The sequence below is a fragment of the Mus musculus genome, chromosome 4, assembly GCF_000001635.26.
Source record: "Mus musculus strain C57BL/6J chromosome 4, GRCm38.p6 C57BL/6J".
Lineage (NCBI taxonomy): Eukaryota > Metazoa > Chordata > Mammalia > Rodentia > Muridae > Mus > Mus musculus.
The window spans coordinates 42893080-42912681 of record NC_000070.6 but is presented as its reverse complement, the minus strand read 5'-3'; the positions used below and the strand labels follow the sequence as shown (position 1 = coordinate 42912681).

At 42.7% G+C, this 19602-nt stretch overlaps 1 protein-coding gene and 1 long non-coding RNA gene across 7 annotated transcripts in view; one reads left to right on the top strand and one right to left on the bottom strand.

The window, feature by feature from the left end:
• Positions 1–19602, bottom strand: part of Phf24 (PHD finger protein 24) — a 72135-nt gene that overhangs the window by 32071 nt on the left and 20462 nt on the right. The gene's annotated exons all lie outside the window — the stretch shown is intronic.
• Positions 7499–18736, top strand: Gm52697. Of its 2 annotated transcripts, XR_003955202.1 has the most exons (3): positions 7499–11751; positions 14953–15060; positions 17401–18736. It is a non-coding gene; the product is annotated as a predicted gene, 52697 (long non-coding RNA). The 2 variants fall into 2 exon arrangements; XR_003955203.1 differs by lacking the exon at positions 14953–15060.

Sequence of the window (19602 nt, the reverse complement as noted above, 5' to 3'; positions counted from 1 at the left end):
TTCCCATATCTCCAGCTAATTCCAGAGATACCCTCATCAATTTTCATCCTTACTTTCAGCCCTCGCCCACCCCCGCCTCTCCACCCCTGATTGCTATCCCTGTTCCCCTCCTCACTCCCTTTCCCACCCAGGACCCTCCCTCCATTCAGAGTCATGCAGAGCCACTTGCTTGCTGGCAGAAAGAATTCCCCCATATGTGAGATCACAGATAGTTAGATGGTGCTGTGAGAACACAGGAAAACGAGACACTGTCTTCTTCCCAGCACATGGACCCGCTTCTTCAGCTGAGGGACATCAGGGTTGTTTGCAGTTTCTGGGTATTACAAATAAAGCTGCTATGACCATAGTTGAGCAAGTGTCCCTGTGGTAGAGTGAGGCATCTTTTGGGTATATCATCCCCAGGAGTGATATAGCTGGGTCTTGGGGTAGAGATATTCCCAATTTTCAAAGCAACCACCAAATTGATTTGCAAGTGATTGTACCAGTTTGCACTCCCACCAGTAATAGAGGAGTGTTCCTCTTGCTCCTCATCCTCGCCAGCACGCACTGTCAATTGAGTTTGTGTGTGTGTGTGTGTGTGTGTGTGTGAAAAGCTAAGATTTTTTTATTAGATATTTTCTACATTTCCATTTCAAATGCTATCCCAAAAGTCCCCTATACCCTCCCCCCGCTCCACTCTCCTACCCACCTACTTCCACTTCTTGGCCCTGGTGTTCCCCTGTACTGAGGCATATAAAGTTTGCAATACCAAGGGGCCTCTCTTCCCAATGCAGCTAGAGACACAAGCTCTGGGGGTACTGGTTAGTTCATATTGTTGTTCTACCTATAGGGTTGCAGACTCCTTCAGCTCCTTGGGTGCTTTCTCTAGCTGCTCTATTGGGGGCCCCATGTTCCATCCAATAGATGACTGTGAGCATCCACTTCTGTATTTGTCAGACACTGGCATCGCCTCACAAGAGACAGCTATATCAGGGTCCTTTCAGCAAAATCTTGCTGGCATATGCAATAGTGTCTGCGTTTGGTGGCTGATTATGGGATGGATCCCCGGGTGGGGCAGTCTCTGGATGTATGGATCCTTTTGTCTTAGCTCCAAACTTTGTCTCTGTAACTCCTTCCATAGCTGGAGAGATGGCTCAGCTGTTAAAGGCTAGGCTCACAGTCAATTAAGTTTTTGATCTTAGCCATCCATAGCCATTCTGACAGGTGTAAGATGGAATATTAGAGTTGTTTTGATTTGCATTCCCCTGATGACTAAGGACATTGAATATTTCTTTAAATGCTTCTTGGCCATTCAAGATTCCTCTGTTGAGATTCTCTGTTTAGGTCTGTACTTCATTTTTAATTGGGTTTACTTGGCTTGTTGGTATCTAATGTCTTGAGTTCTTTATATATTTTGGGTATTAGTTGTCTGTTGAATATAGAGTTGGTGAAGATCTTTTCTCATTCTGTAGATGGCTGTGTTGTCCTATGGACAGCATCATTAGCCTTTCAAAAGCTTTTCTGTTTCACGAGATCCCACTTATTAATTGTTGATCTTAGTGCTGAGCTCTTGTTGCTCTGCTCATGACTTTGTCTGCTGTGCCTGTATGATCAAGACAGTTCCCCACTTTCTCTTCTATTAGATTTAGTGCGTCTGGTTTTATGTTAAGGTCTTTGACCCTCTCGGACTTGGAGATTTTGCAAAGTGATAACTGGATCTATTTGCATTTTTCTGTATGCAGGCATCTATTTAGACTAGCACCATTTGTTGAAGATGCTTTGTTTTATTCATTGTATGATTTTGACTCTATCAAAAAATAAGTGTCCAAGTGTGTGAGGTGTGTGGGGTTATGTCTGGGTCTTTGATTGGATTCCATTGTTCAACCTGTTTGTCTTTGTGCCAATACTATGAGGTTTTTATTACCATTGCTCTGTAGTGTAGCTTGAGATCAGACATGGTGATACCTCCAGAAGTTCTTTTGTTGAACAGGATTGTTTTCATGATCCTGTTTTTTTGCTTTTCCATATGAAGTTGAGAATTGCTCTTTCAAGGTCTGTAAAGAATTGTGATGGGATTTTGATGGGAATTGCATTGAATCTGTAGGTTACCTTTGGTAAGATAGCCATTTTTACTATGCTAATCCTACTGATCCATGATCATGAGAGATCTTTCCATCTTCTGATATCATCCTCAATTTCTTTCTTCAGAGAGTTGAAGTTTTTGTCATACAAGTCTTTCACTTGCTTGGTTGGAGTCACACCAAGATGTTTTATGTTATTTGTTGCTATTGTAAAAGGTGTTGTTTTCCCAATTTCTTTCTCAGACTGTTTATCATTTGTATAAAGGAGAGCTCCTGATTTTTTGAGTTAATTTTGTATCTAGCCACTCTGCTGAAGGTGTTTATCAGCTGTAGGAGTTCTCTGGTAGAATTTTTGGGGTTGCTTATGTATACTATTCTTTCATCTTCAAATAGTGATACTTTGACTTCTCCCTTTCCAATTTGTATTTCCTTGATCTCCTTTAGTTGTCTTATTATTCTAGTTAGAACGTCAAGAACTATGTTGAATAGATATGGAGAGAGTAGGCAGCCTTATCTTGTCCTTGATTTTAGAGGAATTGCTTTAAGTTTCTCTCCATTTAATTTGATGTTGGCTTGCTGTATATTGCTTTTATTATATTTAGGTATGCACCTTGTATTCCTGATTTCTCCAAGACTTTAACATGAAAGGATGTCGGATTTTGTCAAAGTTTTTTTTTAAATCTCATGAGATGATGACGTGATTTTTTTCTTTCAGTTTGTTTATATTATGGCTTGTGTAGATTGATTTTTGTATATTGAACCAGCCCTGCATCCCTGAGATGGAATCTACTTGATCATGATGTTTCTGATGTGTTGTTAGATTCAGTTTTCACGTATTTTATTGAGTATTTTTGCATCAATGTTCATAAAGGAAACTGGTCTGAAATTTTCTTTCTTTATTGAGGCTTCATATGGTTTGGGTACCAAGGTGACCATGGCCTCAGAATGAGTTTGGCAATGTCCAGTCTGTGTGTCTATTTTGTAGACTAGTTTGAGGAGTATTGATATTAGCTCTTTTTTGAAAGTCTGGTAGAATTCTGCCCTAAAAACATCTGGCTCTGGGCTTTTTTGGTTGTGAGACTTTCACGGACTGTTTCTACTTCCTTAGTGGTTATAGGACAATATAAATAGTTTACCTGATCTTGATATAACTTTAGTAAGTGGTATCTATCTAGAAAATCATCCATTTCATTTACATTTTCCTATTTTGTGGAGTACTTTTGAAGTAAGACCTAATGATTATACGAATGTCCTCAGTGTTGTTATAGCTCCCTTTCATTTCTGATTTTGTTTCTTTGGATGCTGTCACTCTGCTTTTTAGGTAGCTTGGCTAAGGGTTTGTTTGTTTATCTTGTTGATCTTCTCAAGGAACCAGCTCTTGCTTTCTTTGTTTCTTAGTATTTTTTATTTCTAATTTATTGACCTCAGTCCTGAGTTTGATTGTTTCCTGATATCCTCTTCTCTTGGGTATGGTTCTTCCTCTTCTTCTTCCTCTATCTCCTCCTCCTCCTCCCCCTCCTCTCCCCCCTCTTCCTTCTCTAGAGCTTTCAGGTGTGTTTTAAAATTGCTAGTATGTGAACTCTCCAATTTCTTTATGCAGACACTTAGTGCTATGAACTTTCCTCTTAGCACTGCTTTTATTGCGCACCATGTGTTTGTGGGTATGTTGTACCTTCATTTTCATTGAATTCTAGAAAGTCTTTAGTTTATTTCTCTATTCCCAGTAATCATTAGGTAGAGAATTTTCAGTTTCCATGAGTATGTAGGGCTTTCTGTTGTTTCTGCTATCATTGAAGTCCAGCTTTAATTCATGATGATCTGATAAGGAGGTATTTCAATGTTCTTGTATCTGTTGAGGCTTTCTTTGTGACTGATTATATTGTCAATTTTGGAAAAGGTCTGCGAGGTGATGAGAAGAAGGTATATTCTTTTGTGTTTGGGTGAAAGGTTCTGTAGATATCTGTTAGGTCCGTTTGAGTCATAACCTCAGTTAGTCCCCTTATTTCTCTGTTTCTGTCTCAATGACCTGTCCATTGGTGAGAATGGGATGTTGAAGTCTCCCACTATTAATGTGTGGGTTTAACGTGTGATTTAAGCTTTAGTAATGTTTCTTTTATGAATGTTCGTGTCCTTGCATTTGGGGCATAGATGTTCAGAATTGAAACACCATCTTGATGTTTTTTTTTCTTTCTTTGCTGGGTATAAAGTGTCCATATTTTTTTATTAATTTTGGTTGAAAGACTATTGTATTAGATATTAGAATGGCTACTCCAGCTTGCTTCTTGGGTTCTTTTGCTTGGAAAACTTTTTCCAGCCTTTTACTCTAAGGTAACTTCTATCTTTTTTGCTGAGATGTGTTTCTTGTATGCAGCAGAATGATGGATCCTGTTTTCATATTCATTCTGTTAGCCTGTGTCTTTTCATTAGGGAATTAAGTTCATTGATATTGAGAGATATTAATGACCAAAGATTGTTAATTCCTGTTATTTTGTTAGTGTTAGTGTCAGTGTGTGCTTCCCTTATTTTGTTTATGCTGGTGTGGAATTATTAATTTCCTGTATTTTCTTGGGTGTAGCTAGCTTCCTTGGGTTGGAATTTTCTTTTTAATATTTTCTGTAGGGCTGTATTTGTGGATAGATATTGTTTAAATTTGGTCTTGTCTTGGAATATCTCATTTTCTCCATCTATGGTGATTGAGAGTTTTGCTTGGTATAGTAGCATCTCTGGTTTCTTAGAGGCTGCAAGACATCTGTCCAGGCCCTTCTAGCTTTTAGAGTCTCTGGTGAGAAGCCGAGGATACACCCTCCCTTCCCCGAGACTGTACACAAGGCCTTGTGCATGCTGAGCATATATGCTTTATTTTTAAGTTATGTCTGCAGTCCATAAGATTGACTTTGCACTGCCCTTGTGTTCTGTGACTTTGTAAACTCCCATGCTGGTTATAAGAGATCTTACTCTAGATCCTTTGAGAAAGAGAGCTAGCCAGCAGGAAGAAAGCTTCCAGATCAGTTTTAGCTTGGTTTCTCTATGTCTGATCTCCACCTGAGTGCTATGACATATGTTACGTATGTCTTCACACACACACACACACACACACACACACACACACACACACACACACACACACACACTAAATAAGTGAATAAATAAATACCCATAAACAAACAACCATATAGAACACACACACACACACACACACACACACACACACACACACACACACTGAATAAACACATACCCACAAACAAACATCCATACAAGTAAGTATCTATACTGGAAAAAAAAAAGATTCCAAATCAGTAACCTAATGTACTGGCTGGTTTTGTGTGTCAACTTGACACAGGGTGGAGTTACCACAGAGAAAGGAACTTTAGTTGGGGAAGTGCCTCCATGAGATTATGGGGTATTTTCTCAGTTGGTGATCAAGGTGGGAGGGCTCATTGTGGGTGTTGCCATCTCTGGGCTGGTAGTCTTGGGTTCTATAAGAGAGCAAGCTGAGCAGGCCAGAGGAAGCAAACCAATAACATCCCCCTATGGCCTCTACATCAGCTCCTGCTTCCTGACCTGCTTGAGTTCCGGTCCTGACTTCCTTTGGTGATGAACAGCAGTATGGAAGTGTAAGCTGAATAAACCCTTCCTGCCCCAACTTGTGTCTTGGTCATAATGTTTGTGCAGGAATAGAAACCCTGACTAAGACACCTAAGATTTAAAGTTAGGAAATTAGGGTAACAGCCGGGCATGGTGGCGCACACCTTTAATCCCAGCACTTGGGAGGCGGAGGCAGGCAGATTTCTGAGTTCGAGGCCAGCCTGGTCTACAAAGTGAGTTCCAGGACCGCCAGGGCTATACAGAGAAACCCTGTCTCGAAAAAACAAACAAACAAACAAACAAACAAACAAACAAAAACAAAACAAAACAAAAACAAGAAAAAACCCCCAAAGAAATTAGGGTAACATTAACAGATAACCCAAAGCAAGCAGAAGAAAATAACAAAGAATTGAGTAGAAATCACTGATAAGTACATAACATACATAAGATATATAACATATACCATATATTATATATGACAAGTGCATCTATTTATCTATCTATGATACTGACTATAAAATTTAAAGTGACATTTCACAATTTCTGCCTGGAATACCATTTCTACTTGTATAGAAGTTCATTAAATTGTACAGACTTTGGGTCTGGTTCATTTGTTGTGTGGTATTTTTAGTTATTTGCAAGATTTTAATAATAAAGTTTATAAAGTTAAAAGAGAAATCATTAAAATACAATATAGAAAACAACTAATCGAGTCAATAGAACCCAGAATTATGTTTTTAAAGATAACAAAATTGACAAACTTTTTGCTAGACTCACCTAGAAACAAAGCAAAGAGACAAAACTTCCTGAGCTGAGGGCTGGGACGATGGCTCAGAGGATCAGCTGCTGCCAAGCAAGCATAGAACCAGAGTGAGGCTCCCCAGAACCCACATAAAATCTGTGTGTGTGTGGAGGCTTACCTCTAGTTCCATGTCTCAGAATACAAAAGGCAGGAGATCCTAGCATATATAGACAAGCTTTGGTTTCATTAGAGAGACTCTGCCTCAAAGAATAAAGTGGAGAGTGATCAAGGAAGGCTCCTGATGCCAATCATGGACATCTAGACATGTGCATGTGTACACACACCACAATCACACACATGTACACATTTGCACATGTATACATACCACAACCACACACATGTACACATGTGCACCTGTATACACACCACAACCACACACATGTACACATGTGCACGTGTATACACACCACAAACACACAGGTCTACACATGTGCACGTATACAGATACCACAAACACACAGGTCTACACATATGCACATGTACACACACCACAAACACATACATGTGCTAATCTTTAAAAGTTACTGAATAGAAATAAGAGGGAGATCTTAGACACCAGCAACTCCAGAGAAATAAAATCAGATTATAAATAGTTCCAGGTACTTTTGAGGCTAGTCCAAAGGGCAGATTAAGCCCAGATCTAAATCGTCCTGGGCAGCATCACAAGATCCTGTCTACGGTAGTTCAGCTTTCAACAACAGAGTCTCTCTAAAACACGACTCCTAGCTACCTGTGTTCATCATTCCTGCAGTGGTAATAGATGGAATCTTCCTCTGCTGCTGGGGATTTCTCACTGGAGAGATCACTGTCTCACTTAAACCCACAGTGGATTTGAGGCTTATGAGCTCCGAGGGCTCGTCTTGCCGGCACGACTGCCCAACTTTCCTGGAGCTTGCTTCTTGGAGCAGCTTCTGCTGCTTTCCCTGGCCAGGGATCTGTGGGTTGAGCTGTTTTCTATCTTCCTTCCCAGTGTCTGGAGTCTTTTGTTCTCCTCTTCTCCAGGGTCTTTCGCTTCCTTAGTGGCTTTCCAAAGCTTTCGCTCAATTCAAACTATCTTACCATTTGTGCTCTGCTTTTAAGACACGGAATCGCCATGCTGCCCAGGATGCTTTAGAACTCCTGGGCTCAAGCTGCGCTTTGGACTCTGCCTCAAAAGAACCTGGAGCCATTTATAATCCTTTTAATCTCACTGGAGTTGGCAGTTAAATCTCCCTTTTATTTCTACACAGTGGCCTTTTAAAAAGTATGTCTATGTGTGTTGTGTGTTGTGTGCATGTGCAACCTTGCAAGCGGGCTGGTGTATGTGTATGTGTGCGTGCGTGTACACATGCTTGCAGAGGCTGGAGGTTGACATCCAGGTTCTTACTTGATCCTCTCACTTTATTCTTTTAAGGCAGAATCTCTCGGCTGAACCTAGAGCTTGCTGATGACTTGTCTAGCCAGGCAGCTTGCTCTGGGGGGATCCTGTCTCCATGTTCTAAGAGCTGGAACTACAGATGGGCCTCCACACCCACACAGCACTTGTGTGGGTTCTGGGGACCCAAACTCTGTTCCTTATGCTTGTGTGACAACAGCTGATCCTCTGAGCCATCTTTCCAGCCCTTAGCTCAGGAATTTTGTCCATTTGCTTTGTTCCTTGGTGAGCCTAGCCAAAGGTTTGCCTATTTTGCTATCTTTAAAAAAATAACTTTGGCTTTTATTGTTTTGACTTGCTATTTTCTGTATTGTATTCCAATGATCATACTCAGGTCTTCATCTTCTGACTTCTACCTGCTTTTTCTACTACTTTTCTTGCTCATGTTTTTCTAATTTCTTTAAGTGGGAAGCTTCAGTTATTGACGGGATCATTCTTTTCCAACACACACCAATTTGCCCTATATGGGACTTTGGGGAGTGTTTTTATTTGGGTGAGTTTATTTAAGATATTTATTTTTTAATTTTATGTGTAAAAGTGTTCTGCCTACATGTACATATGTATACTATATTAATGCCTGTTGCCTGCAGAGGCTATAAGAGGACACCAGATCCCTTGGAATTAGAGTTACAAATGGCTGTAAATTGCTGTGTGGATGCTGGGAACTGAACTCTGGCTCTCTGCAAGAGCAGCAGATGCTCATAAATGCTGAGTCATCTTTCCAGCCCATTTGTTTATTCTCTCTCTCTCTCTCTCTCTCTCTCTCTCTCTCTCTCTCTCTCTCTGTGTGTGTGTGTGTGTGTGTAAGTGTGCATACAGAAACGGCCCAAATATAGAGGTCAGAGGACAACTTTCTCTCCCTATACCATGGATTCCTGGGCTCAAACCCAGCTCACCAAACTTGAGAGCAAGTGTTCCTATCCACTGAGTCATTCTGTCAGCCTGTTTGAGTTTTCTCAAGCAAGACATTACTCTGTAGCTTAGAATGGTATTGAATTTGCTCATTTTCTAGTTAATGAAATTTAGCTGATTCCCGAATATGCTGCCTTCCTTTAATATATTAAGAGGCAAGGACAAGATATTAAGGAGGCCGTTTTCTCTGGGTCTGTCCTCTGCACTTACAGAAGAGCTGATGATGATGCCGTTCTGTTTGGAGTCATTTCTCTGACAAGCGTGTGGCTTGTTAATGGGACTGGTTGAAGCTTGGAGACTCACAGCTAGAGAGGTGAAGGAAGGATCATAATACAAGTAGGACAAGTGTGCTCACGGGAGACCTCGACCTCCCCAGTCTCTTTGAGAAGTTGATAGTACATTCCCCTTCTTTGAAGTCTCACAACACTTCACTCATAATAGACACACCAAGGGCACAGAAGTCTCTTTTTATCCTGAAGTGATTTTGATCCTTTGATTCTGGACAGCTTAGGAAATTCTCAGATGAATATAATATGTACTTCCAGAAAATCCAGACAAAATGATCTTAGACCAAGGAAACTACAGATTTAGTTAGCATGAGAGGCTTATGTAGACTTACGGGGGAAGCCAGAGAGAGTTTTTATAGCTCTAGATTCTATGTAGGTCCTTTGTACATCCAACAGTCCAAATTATACTTAGCTCTGCAATCCCTTGGTGAGGAAGGAACACCCTTATGCACGTTCTTAATCAGCTTTGATGGGTCCTGTGCCTTACAGGGATGGAATAAGAACAAAAGACGCTTCCTGTAGCTAGATTAATAGAGAACAGGTCTGCAGAGGCAGGAAGAGGGTTTTGGATCCCCTGGAGCTGGAGTTATAGGTAGCCATGAGCCATCTGATGTGGGTGCTGGGAATTAGCCTTAGGTCCTCCTCTGCAAGCACAGCAAGTGCAGTTAGCTGCCAAGTCACCTTGCAGGCCCCAGATTCCGACTTCTAATAAAAGCTGCAAGAACTAGGAGGGTGTGCTAGGATGAGTGATCCTCTAGGTCACAAGCAGGCTGTAGGGCATTGTTACCCCAGAAAACAAACCGGGGTGAACGCCAGGGCAGCATTCCGGTCCTGTAGTATTTCTGTGGTCAAGCACAGAGATCATAGATCTGAAAAGACAGACCCTGAGCTGGCATGGGGTAAGGCTTAAGTGACAGTTCATAGTTTAGGGAGAGATATGGAACCGAGTGAGTGATTTACCACAAGTGACTTGGACAGCCTCTTTCCAAGGCCCCCGAGTACTGCAATATTTTTCCTCAAAGAAGCCTTCCCTTTCACATGCATAACCAAACTGCGTGAATTTCAGTGCTGATAAAACCTAGATCAACATGATAAACGTTTACAAGTAACGATGACAAGATGTTGTGATAAAGTATCAGGAAGGGATTCCTACAGTTTTATGGAAGCACCGAGCAAAGGGCTTCTGCTCAAGGAGGCACGTGACAATGATGCCTGACAGGCAGGGGGCGCTGTTCCCTTCATTAACCACATGCATCCTATTCCCGTTGTTCGGGGGTGGGGTGGGGGGTTCCCCTGGCATACAGCAAGTAGCCGTTAGACATTTTGTTGAACAAATAAGAGTGTGTTGTGCAAGGACTAGTGACATGCTGGAGTCACTGGTGGTGGATGGTGTGGCTGGAGAAGAGGTTGGGAGGGACCAAAGATTCCTGTGTGTGTCATACTGTGCTCAGGTTTGGAACCGCCCTGCAGGCTCTAGCTACTCTCCTGAAATCTTTCAGTCGGGACATTGTAACCTAACTGGCTTTAGAAAGATCATCCTAGAACCGAATGACGTTCGAGTTAGGATAGTAATACAGCAGCCCGGGAGTATTTGGAGCAGAGCAGGAGAGGCACAGCAGACTTAGCTGCCGCTGAGCCCAGTCACAGACTTAGGAGTTCAATTGTTCATTCCTTGAGCACCTGTTATGTTTCAGGCTGTGTGTCAACTGCTAAGGTTAGACCAGTCAGAGCACTTACTGCTTTGGCGGAGGACCTAGGCTCAGTTCTCAGCACCATACCTATGAGGCAGCTCACAGCCGCCTGTAACTCTAGCTGCTGGGAATCTGATACCTTCTGGCCTCCATAGGCACCTCACACAGGTACATACACATACACATAAGTAAAAATAATAAATATTAAACTCATTAAATAAGGCCCCTGCTTGAAGCCTATCAGAAGTGTAGACAAGTGAGCTGGCAAGGGCAGCCTTGCCTTGTGGTGAGTGCCAGGAGAGAGAACGTTTAAGGTTTTCTAGGGATGCACAGGAGAGAGGATGTGTAAAGCTAAAACCTAGACAAGTGAAGTTCTGGTGTGGTACAGGAGAAGCTGGAGGAGTTCTGGTTGTTCAAGGCCAAGGACTCTGGACTGTGGACTGTATAGTCATTGCCGGAGCCACGGCCTCTCATGGAACTCATGGGAGAGAACGATTGGTCTAAGAAGCCAACTGGACACCAGGACAGAGGTGAAAGGTTTAGGGACAGGGAGTTCACAAGAGAGGCCAGAGCTGAAGATTGGGAGCATCAATGTAGTTCTTGACGCTGCGGCTATACTTGTGATCACTTGGGCAGTGTAGATAGAGAGAGAGACACTGAAAAAGATCAAGGACACATTCTTCTAAGGAGCTGGGGAAGCTGCAAAGTCTTGGCAAGAGACTCAGGAGTAACTGAGGGAAGAGGGAAGGACTGGGAGAATATGAAGCCAGAAAACAACCAGAAGTAGGAAGCAGAAGACACAGGGAGGCAGAGACAGCACGGGGCAGCCAAGCTGAGCTCTTGCTGACTCTCAGCAGCAATGCTATTTTGGGGAGTGCATCGGTAGGGGGTGTGCCGGAGACAGAAGCTAGTGCCTTCCTCTAAGCAAGGACTATACCACCGAACATCACAGTGAGCCACACTGACCCCCCTTCAATGGTTTTCTGAGACAATCTTGGTAAGTAGCCTAGGCTGGCTTCTGCCTTCCGAGTGCTGTGGTTACAGACAGGCTGCTAGGCTCAGTCAATTTAAAAAGCTTTATTGACAGATTTTAATGGTGTATATTAAGCTTACTCATTGCATCAGACAATGTGGGTGTTGCTGGGACTGTCTCAAAAGCAATTTCAATGAGGAGTTTGGTGGCAGGAACGAGACTGGACAGGTTATGGGAGATAATGGGGAATTCAAAGACCTATCTTGCCAATGTCTCCATCTTGATAAATGTCCACATTAGAGGAGACTGGTGAATGTATCACCATCTCACTTAACCAAGGTTTCAAGGACCTAATGGACTTTTGTGTGGGAAATGTCTCTCACTGAGATCTAAATGATAGAGAGAACTTATACCAAGTGTGTTAGAGTGAGGTCTGTACTCATATTGCAAACCTGCACTTAGTGGATCTGTGTCTTTGGGGATAAGTCCTTGATGGTCCTCATCCTGTCTTCTTAAGTGTGAAATGGTTAAAGTAATGCATATGGAGTTCTTTGCATCACGAGTGGCATGGAGTGTGTGTTAATAAGTGTCAGTTATTATATTGTACAAGATGACAAAGTTGTTCAGCGCTGGAATCCAAACTTTATAAAGAGCCTGTGTCCTCTACATAGTGCTTTCTCTCAGCTTATAGCTACATGGATATTAAGACAACGGGTAATTTTCTGCATTATTTAAGCCCACCCCAATATCTACCCCATCCGTGAACTGCTGGAGAGTGTGAAGGGGCTCAGAACCAAAGCTGCAGGACCTCCATGACACAGGACAGCAACAGGATATCCCTAGGGTAGCAGAAGCCAGAGGTCTCAAACCAGACAAGTGACTCATTGCAATGAACATTTGCCAATAAGATGTTTTGATAGAGGAGTATACTGTGTGACATGCTGCAGCTTCCACAGGGAGATATTTGTTTGTTTGTTTGTTTGTTTGTTATATTCTTTTTGGAGGGAGGTTGCAAGGGTGGAAGAAGATATGGAAGGACAGGGATTGGAGTGCATGATGTGAGATTCACAAAGAATCAATTAAAGAGTTAAAAAAAAGGTCATCTGCTTGTTTGTGAATGTAAGCTTCTTTGTCCTGTTGCTGACTCCTTTTAACATTCCCATAACCTCATCTTTATCCATCAAATCAGTTCATTCTTGACGTGTCCAAGCTTCACTTTCAAATGAAAGAAACCAAATTCAGGCAAACCCGAGCGAAGAAAAATATGTTGAAGAAAAGATTTATGTAATTGGGGTCACACAGGGTGAAGAGATGGTTCAGCAGGTAATCGATCGTGTGTACTGGTCCTTCAGAGAACTTAAGTTCACTAGGTGAACTGGACCTAAGGTGACCAGGGAAAACTTCGAGTTAAAGGACTGCCTTTGTTGGTGCAGTGATTCATTGTGTACAACATGTGGTGTGGTGGACCAGTGCCTACAAAGGCAGCAGCGCTTCTTAGTCACTGCTAAACTGACTAAGGCCAAGACTTTGGCCACTAGCAAAGAGCTAGAACCCAAGCAGGAGAACCTTTCTATACTGCAGCACAAAGAGGACACAGGACGCAGCCCGAGATGATCGATCTGGGAGTTTGAGTGGCAGCACTCCAGAGACCCAAATAATCAGTCAATGCAAATCTGTCGTGTTTGGAGAAACCCTGGACCCTGACATATGGGAAGGGACATCTGGATGAATGCTCTTGGGTACACTGGCTCTGAAGCCCTTCTGAGTGCTAAGACTGGCCTGCTTCTCTTTAGTAAGCCCCAGTACTTAGCATTTCAATAGATGTTTCAGATTCCACCTTGGTCCTCAGCGGGCAGTAGGTATTCCCCCTTGGAGCCCCACCTGCCTCCTGCTAGGCCAATAATGCAGAGCTAAACATCAGCACAACCTAGAAGGGGAAGCCAGCACAGGGTAAGGGAGAAAAGATACAGTGTATAGTTGGATCTAAAAAACATAACTGTAACATAGTGATAGAAGCAAGATGATGTAGCCAAGATTGCGTTTTGAGTATGATTTCTTTTTAGGTTTTATTTTATTTTGTATGAGTGTGTTTGCCAGCATGTGTATAGACACACACACACACACACACACACACACACACACACACGCACAGATGTGTATGGCAGAGGTCAGCAGAGGTCAGAATAAGGTATCAGATTCCCTGAGACAGGAGTTACAGGGAACTGTGAGCTGCCATGTGGATGCTAGAGACTGAACCTGGGTTCTGTGAAAGAACAACCAAATGCTTTAACCACTGAGCCATTTCTCTAGCACCTGAGGGTGTTTTCAAAAGGGTATATGTAAGGTTAGATAAACAAGAATTCACTAACTTGTGGGTAGTTGTGTGTATGTGTGTGTTTGCATGCATGTGAATGTATGTGAATGTGTATGTGTGCCTGTGCATGTGTGTGTTTGTCAACACATGATTCAAATCCCTACTAAGAACCCAAAAGGATAGAATGTTTCTTAGAGGCTTGACAAATGTGGCTGGTGCTGAGGGAAAGCAAACCGCGGGCGCTCTCCTTGAAGTGGACAGAGTAAAGCAATGGGGGAAACGGGCAAGCAGAACAGCACAGTATGTGAAATTATAGCATCATGTATGTAATATAACATCATAGTTGGTTATGTTCCACCGAGAGCCCAGAGACACACCATCCACCAGATCACTGCAGACACAGTAGTGTCAGGGCCACGGGCATCCAAGTGGTGGCTCTCCTTTCTAGACCAGGCTGACAGTGGGGAGGTCACAGATCTGGGCTCTTTAGTACCATGTAGGGATGAATGTAAGAAGCCATGATCATATAATGACCTCTAATGATGGAAAGGCAGCAAGGGGCTTGACCTAGAAGAAAAATAAAGCCAACACGATGGCAAATACGTACTGTGAGGATTCCTGTTATTCCTCCAAGGGGATGGATCTGTGAAGGCCAAAGCACATCATAGTTATAATACATTAGGGACCTCTGGGGGCCGGGTGATACATCCTGGCCTTCATCACATCAAAGTGGGCCTGCTGGGTTTGTAGATGCTCCCTGTGGTCAGTTCCTCTGTTCTTGATTGCACTGATGCACTTAAATGTTAGCGTAACTCTCACACTGGGCTCTTGGCCACTGGCGTAAAAGATATCACAGTAAAGAATGCCAAGTAGAAAGCTTTCAAATAGACCTTTTCTCCTCTCCCAATCAGGAAGGCAAACAGAGGTAATATCACATGCCTGGATGGATGCGGAGAACGTCTGAAGGCTGCCCTACGGAGTTGGAAATGCTAAGGATGGAGTTTATCTTCAACTCCAGGGTGGGAATCGCAGTGAAGGCCCCTGAAGTCCTGACCACTGCTGCCTCTGAATAAATAGCCATGCTCCCATGGTCTGCTTCCAGCCTGTGAGAGACCATAGCAGGGCAGTGCTCTGGCCGTTCTTCAGTGTCCCAACAATAGAAACCTGCGTTGAGCCTTTACCGTGGCGTCACGTATGCCCTTAATTGTTCTGGACTTCATTTCTCTTTTTGAGGGAGTGCTTGTGTGTTTGACATAAGAACTGGGAATTTCTCACCTCTCACAACTGTCCTTTACCAGTGCTGCTCAGAGTATCATAGCTTCATCTCTTCCCTCCGTTGTCCTCATCCATCTTTCGTTTCATAATTCTTATCTCTACTGGATCGTTTTCATTATTATCAGCACAAAAGAAGTCATGACACAACACTGTACCAGAAAAGCCTACACAGACAAATTACTTCCTTATGCTACAATCCTTTTCGAGCTAGGCTCTTCTCTGCTTTCTGCCTAGCAGGCTCCCCTCTTGGGAGGGTCCTTGCCAGCCTTCAGGTTATGAGTATAGCATTTGTTTCCCTGCTAACCTCCGCTATTGTGGTTTGATCTCTCTCTCTCTCTCTCTCTCTCTCTCTCTCTCTCTCTCTCTCTCTCACTCACTTACACACACACACACACATTCTCTCTCTCTCTCACATACACACTCTCATTCTCTCTCTCACACACACTCTCTCACACACACTCTCTCTCACACACACACTTTCTCACACACACACTCTCTCTCACACACACTCTCATTCTCTCTCTCTCACACACACACACTCTCATTCTCTCTCTCACACACACTCTCTCTCTCACACACACACTTTCTCACACACACTCTCTCTCTCACACATACTCTCATTCTCTCTCTCTCTCTCAACACACACACACATACACACACACACACACACACACACACACACACACACACACACACACATCTTGACAGGAATGAAGATATTCTAAACACACACTTAGGCCCTTTTCTGTAGCTGTCAGACTATTGAAATAATAGACCCTAAGAAATTAGAATTTCCCAATGGAATCTCCAGCTGGGTGAAGGAAAAGGCTAAAGCTTGGTGACTCAGAGAAAGCAATGCCACAGCTTTGGTCATTTGTCAGCCATTGCAGGAGGGATTGGAGCCAAGGTATGGATGCCAGGCAGGGTTTGATAAGAACTGCTGGCATACTGTTGTATACCTCTTGCCTTTTATTTAAAACTAACCCCTATGTCAGCACCCCAAAGATGGATTTGGGGGGGTCAATAGACCTTTTTGTTTCATTTACTAGAGTGGTCACATTGAATAAATCCCCTCTTTCTGTTTCTATGACCACCTGTCTGTTTAACTGCTCAGTCGAGGGATGGTGGCTGAGCCTCCATTGAGGCCTTCCAGGGCCCATGCTCTGTCTGACACTGACACCTCTGGTAACACTCTCACCTTAAAACAAAACAAAACAACATAACACAACAACAACAAACCCTTCTCTGGCTTTAAGGATAGAATATTCTTCAGATTTTCTGCCTATAATGGTTCCAATAGCCCCTTCAATATAGTACCTTTCCAGTGACATCCCACAAGGCCCCACCCTGAAATGTTCCACCACTGTCCAGTAGTGCCATAGACGAAAACCGAGCCTTTGGTGGACATTCAATATCCAAACTGTAAGCCTTTGGATGTTGACACATGCTTTTAATCCCAGCACTTGGGAGGCAGAAACAATCAGATCTCTGTGAGTTCAAGGCCAGCCTGGTTTACATAGTGAACTCCAGGGACAGCCAGAAGTATGTAGTGAGACTCGGACAACAACAACAACAACAACAACAACATCAACAACAAAAAATATGCAAACTATAGTTTTCGTTGAGCATCATTAGAGTTTGAAGGGGGAAATTTCCTCTCCTGTGCTGGAGGGGGCAGTGGGTGGAGTTTGGAAGGTCTGAATGCTTCTCCAGACTTTCTTCCCCAATTCTGTTTGAAAGTGAAGGGTTTGAAAAGCTCTATGCTCAGGCAGACCCCTCACATTAATACTAGTATTTAGCTTTTGCTGACCACATGGGAGTTGGAAAAAGGGAACGGAGAGAAGGCTGGCCAGTGGGGGGTAAAGGGAGCCAAGGACAGCTTGACAGTCAGGTCTGGGAGAGAGGGAGGTGACTTTATTGATCCGGATGATTAAACTCTCCAAGTGGGTTTTGAGAGACAGCTGCACACAGAATAGAGGTAGTAATTAGAACTAATTACTGTTGTTGTAGATGTTTTGCATTTCTATAGTACCCTGTATTTACAATGAATTTTGTAATCACTTATTAATGCTCCTTCTCCGTAGCCTTGTGACATGGCAACATGACTACGTGCTTGTATCTGTCATCTGGAAAGAACCGAGCTGCTGCCCTGCATACCATGACCGAGGCATCCGGAACCTCATAGCAACCCTTCTCCTCACTGTGTATTTTGAGAATCCAAATAACACGAACTCCAGTGCTGTCTTTCGTGATTTAAAACACAAAGGACAACTCATGAACGTGACTCAGGCTTTATAAACGAAAAAAGAAATCATAGATGCCTAGCTAACGGCCGTGGTAACCTCTCTGGGCTTCTGTTTTAGAAGTAAAGCCAATCTATGATGAAGTTTCATAAGTCAAGTGCTTACTATAAAGCTGAACATAGCTTTTCAATGAGTGTTTGCCATTTAAAATTCTGCTAGAGGGCTGGAGAGATAGCTAATCAAGTCAAGAGCACTGGCTGATCTTTCACAGGACCCAAGTTCGATTCCCAGGACCCAAGTTTGATTCCCAGAACCTGTTGGCAGTTTACAATCACCAATAACTCCAGTCCCAGGGGATTCAACACTCTCTTCTGGCCTCTGCAGGCACCAGGAATTAATGCAGTATACAGACATGCATGCGGACAGACATCCATATACATAAAATAAACAAATTTTAAAAAATTCCCTGAGAAAATATGTGTAAGAAGTTTATTTTCCTAGTCCTCACTTAACTGTGTTAATATATCTGAATTTGGATAAAGAGTTATATAGATTTGAGGCTGGAGAGATGGCTCAGTGGTTAAGAATTGCTCTTGCAGAGGACCTGGGTTCAAGTCTTAACACTCACATTGTGTGGCTTACACAACTTTTTGTAAACACAACTTTGTGACTCTAGCTCTAGGGGTTCCAACTTAACCTTCTTGGGTACTGGTGCTCACATGCACATGCCTACACATAGACTCATGCACATACACATAACTAAAAATACTACAAAAGAGTCATACAGATTTTCATTTGCTTATTCTGTAATATTTAGTGAATGGCTTCCATTTATCAAACATTGTTCTTGCAGCTAGGATACAGTAATGAAGGCCACAGGAAGCCCTGCCCTCAGGAAGCTTGTCTTCTGGGGTGGGAGTCAGGGCTGATGTTATCATAGTGTATATGTCCCTGTCCCAGGCTAGCTCCTTCATAGCTTAGAGAGAACTAGCCTGGGACAGGGAACAGGGAAGCAGTGATAAGTGCATATTAGAAAATGTGCAGATTAACTTTTCATTTTGTTATATAGTCTAGTATCGACAAGCTGTTTATATTTAAAAAGAACATTTTACCTATATTTACCTATTTTACCTTAAAACATTGTGATGGTTTGAATTAAAATGGTCCTATATGCATAGACTCGTCTGTTTGCATACTTGCACCGCCCCCCCCCCCATTTGCTGGAACTATTTGGGAAGGATTGGAGGGTATGGCCTTGTTGGAGGAGGTGTGTCAGTGGAGGAGGGCCTTGAGGTTTCAAAGCACATGCCCTATCCTGTTAGCTCTCTACCTCCTACTTGTAAGTCAGTATATGAGCTTTCAGCGACCACTCCGGCATCATGCCTGTCTACCTCCCTCCATGTTCTCTACTGTGATGGTCACAGACTCTATCCTTCTTCAGATATAAGCCCCAAATTAAATGGGTCATGGTGTTTTGTCACAGCAATAGAAATGTAACTAAGACAAATGTAATCATGAAGTATAAAACATTTGAAGGAAATAACTTATTATTATAAAAGTATTATTGCTACCCCTCTACCACTGCTTGGATCTGGAATTTCTCTAACGGCCCCAAGGTTAAAAACGCTTGGTCTCATCTGGGCACATTTGAAGGCAGTGGACTGAAGCAGGAGGTCTTCACGTTGTTGGGGACACACCCTTTATGGGGACTGTAGGACCCTGGTCTCTTTTGTTTCCTAGTGAGGAGATGAGTATTTTTGCTGCCTCTCAATCCTTCCCAACCGTGATGTGCTGCCTTGATATGGACCCAAAAGCAACATGGGTAATTGACCATAGACTGTAAACTGTGAAACTGAGCAAAACAAATCTTCCTCTATGAGATGATAGCTTCAGCTGTCGGCTATAACAGAAAACGGTTATAACAGCAACTACTATAGTGAAATTTGTAAACCTAGAAAAATCACTCACAATTTCATTACTATTATTATTCTCTTAAATTGTTTGTATAGATCATTTGACACTTACTTATTAAGCATCTCACGT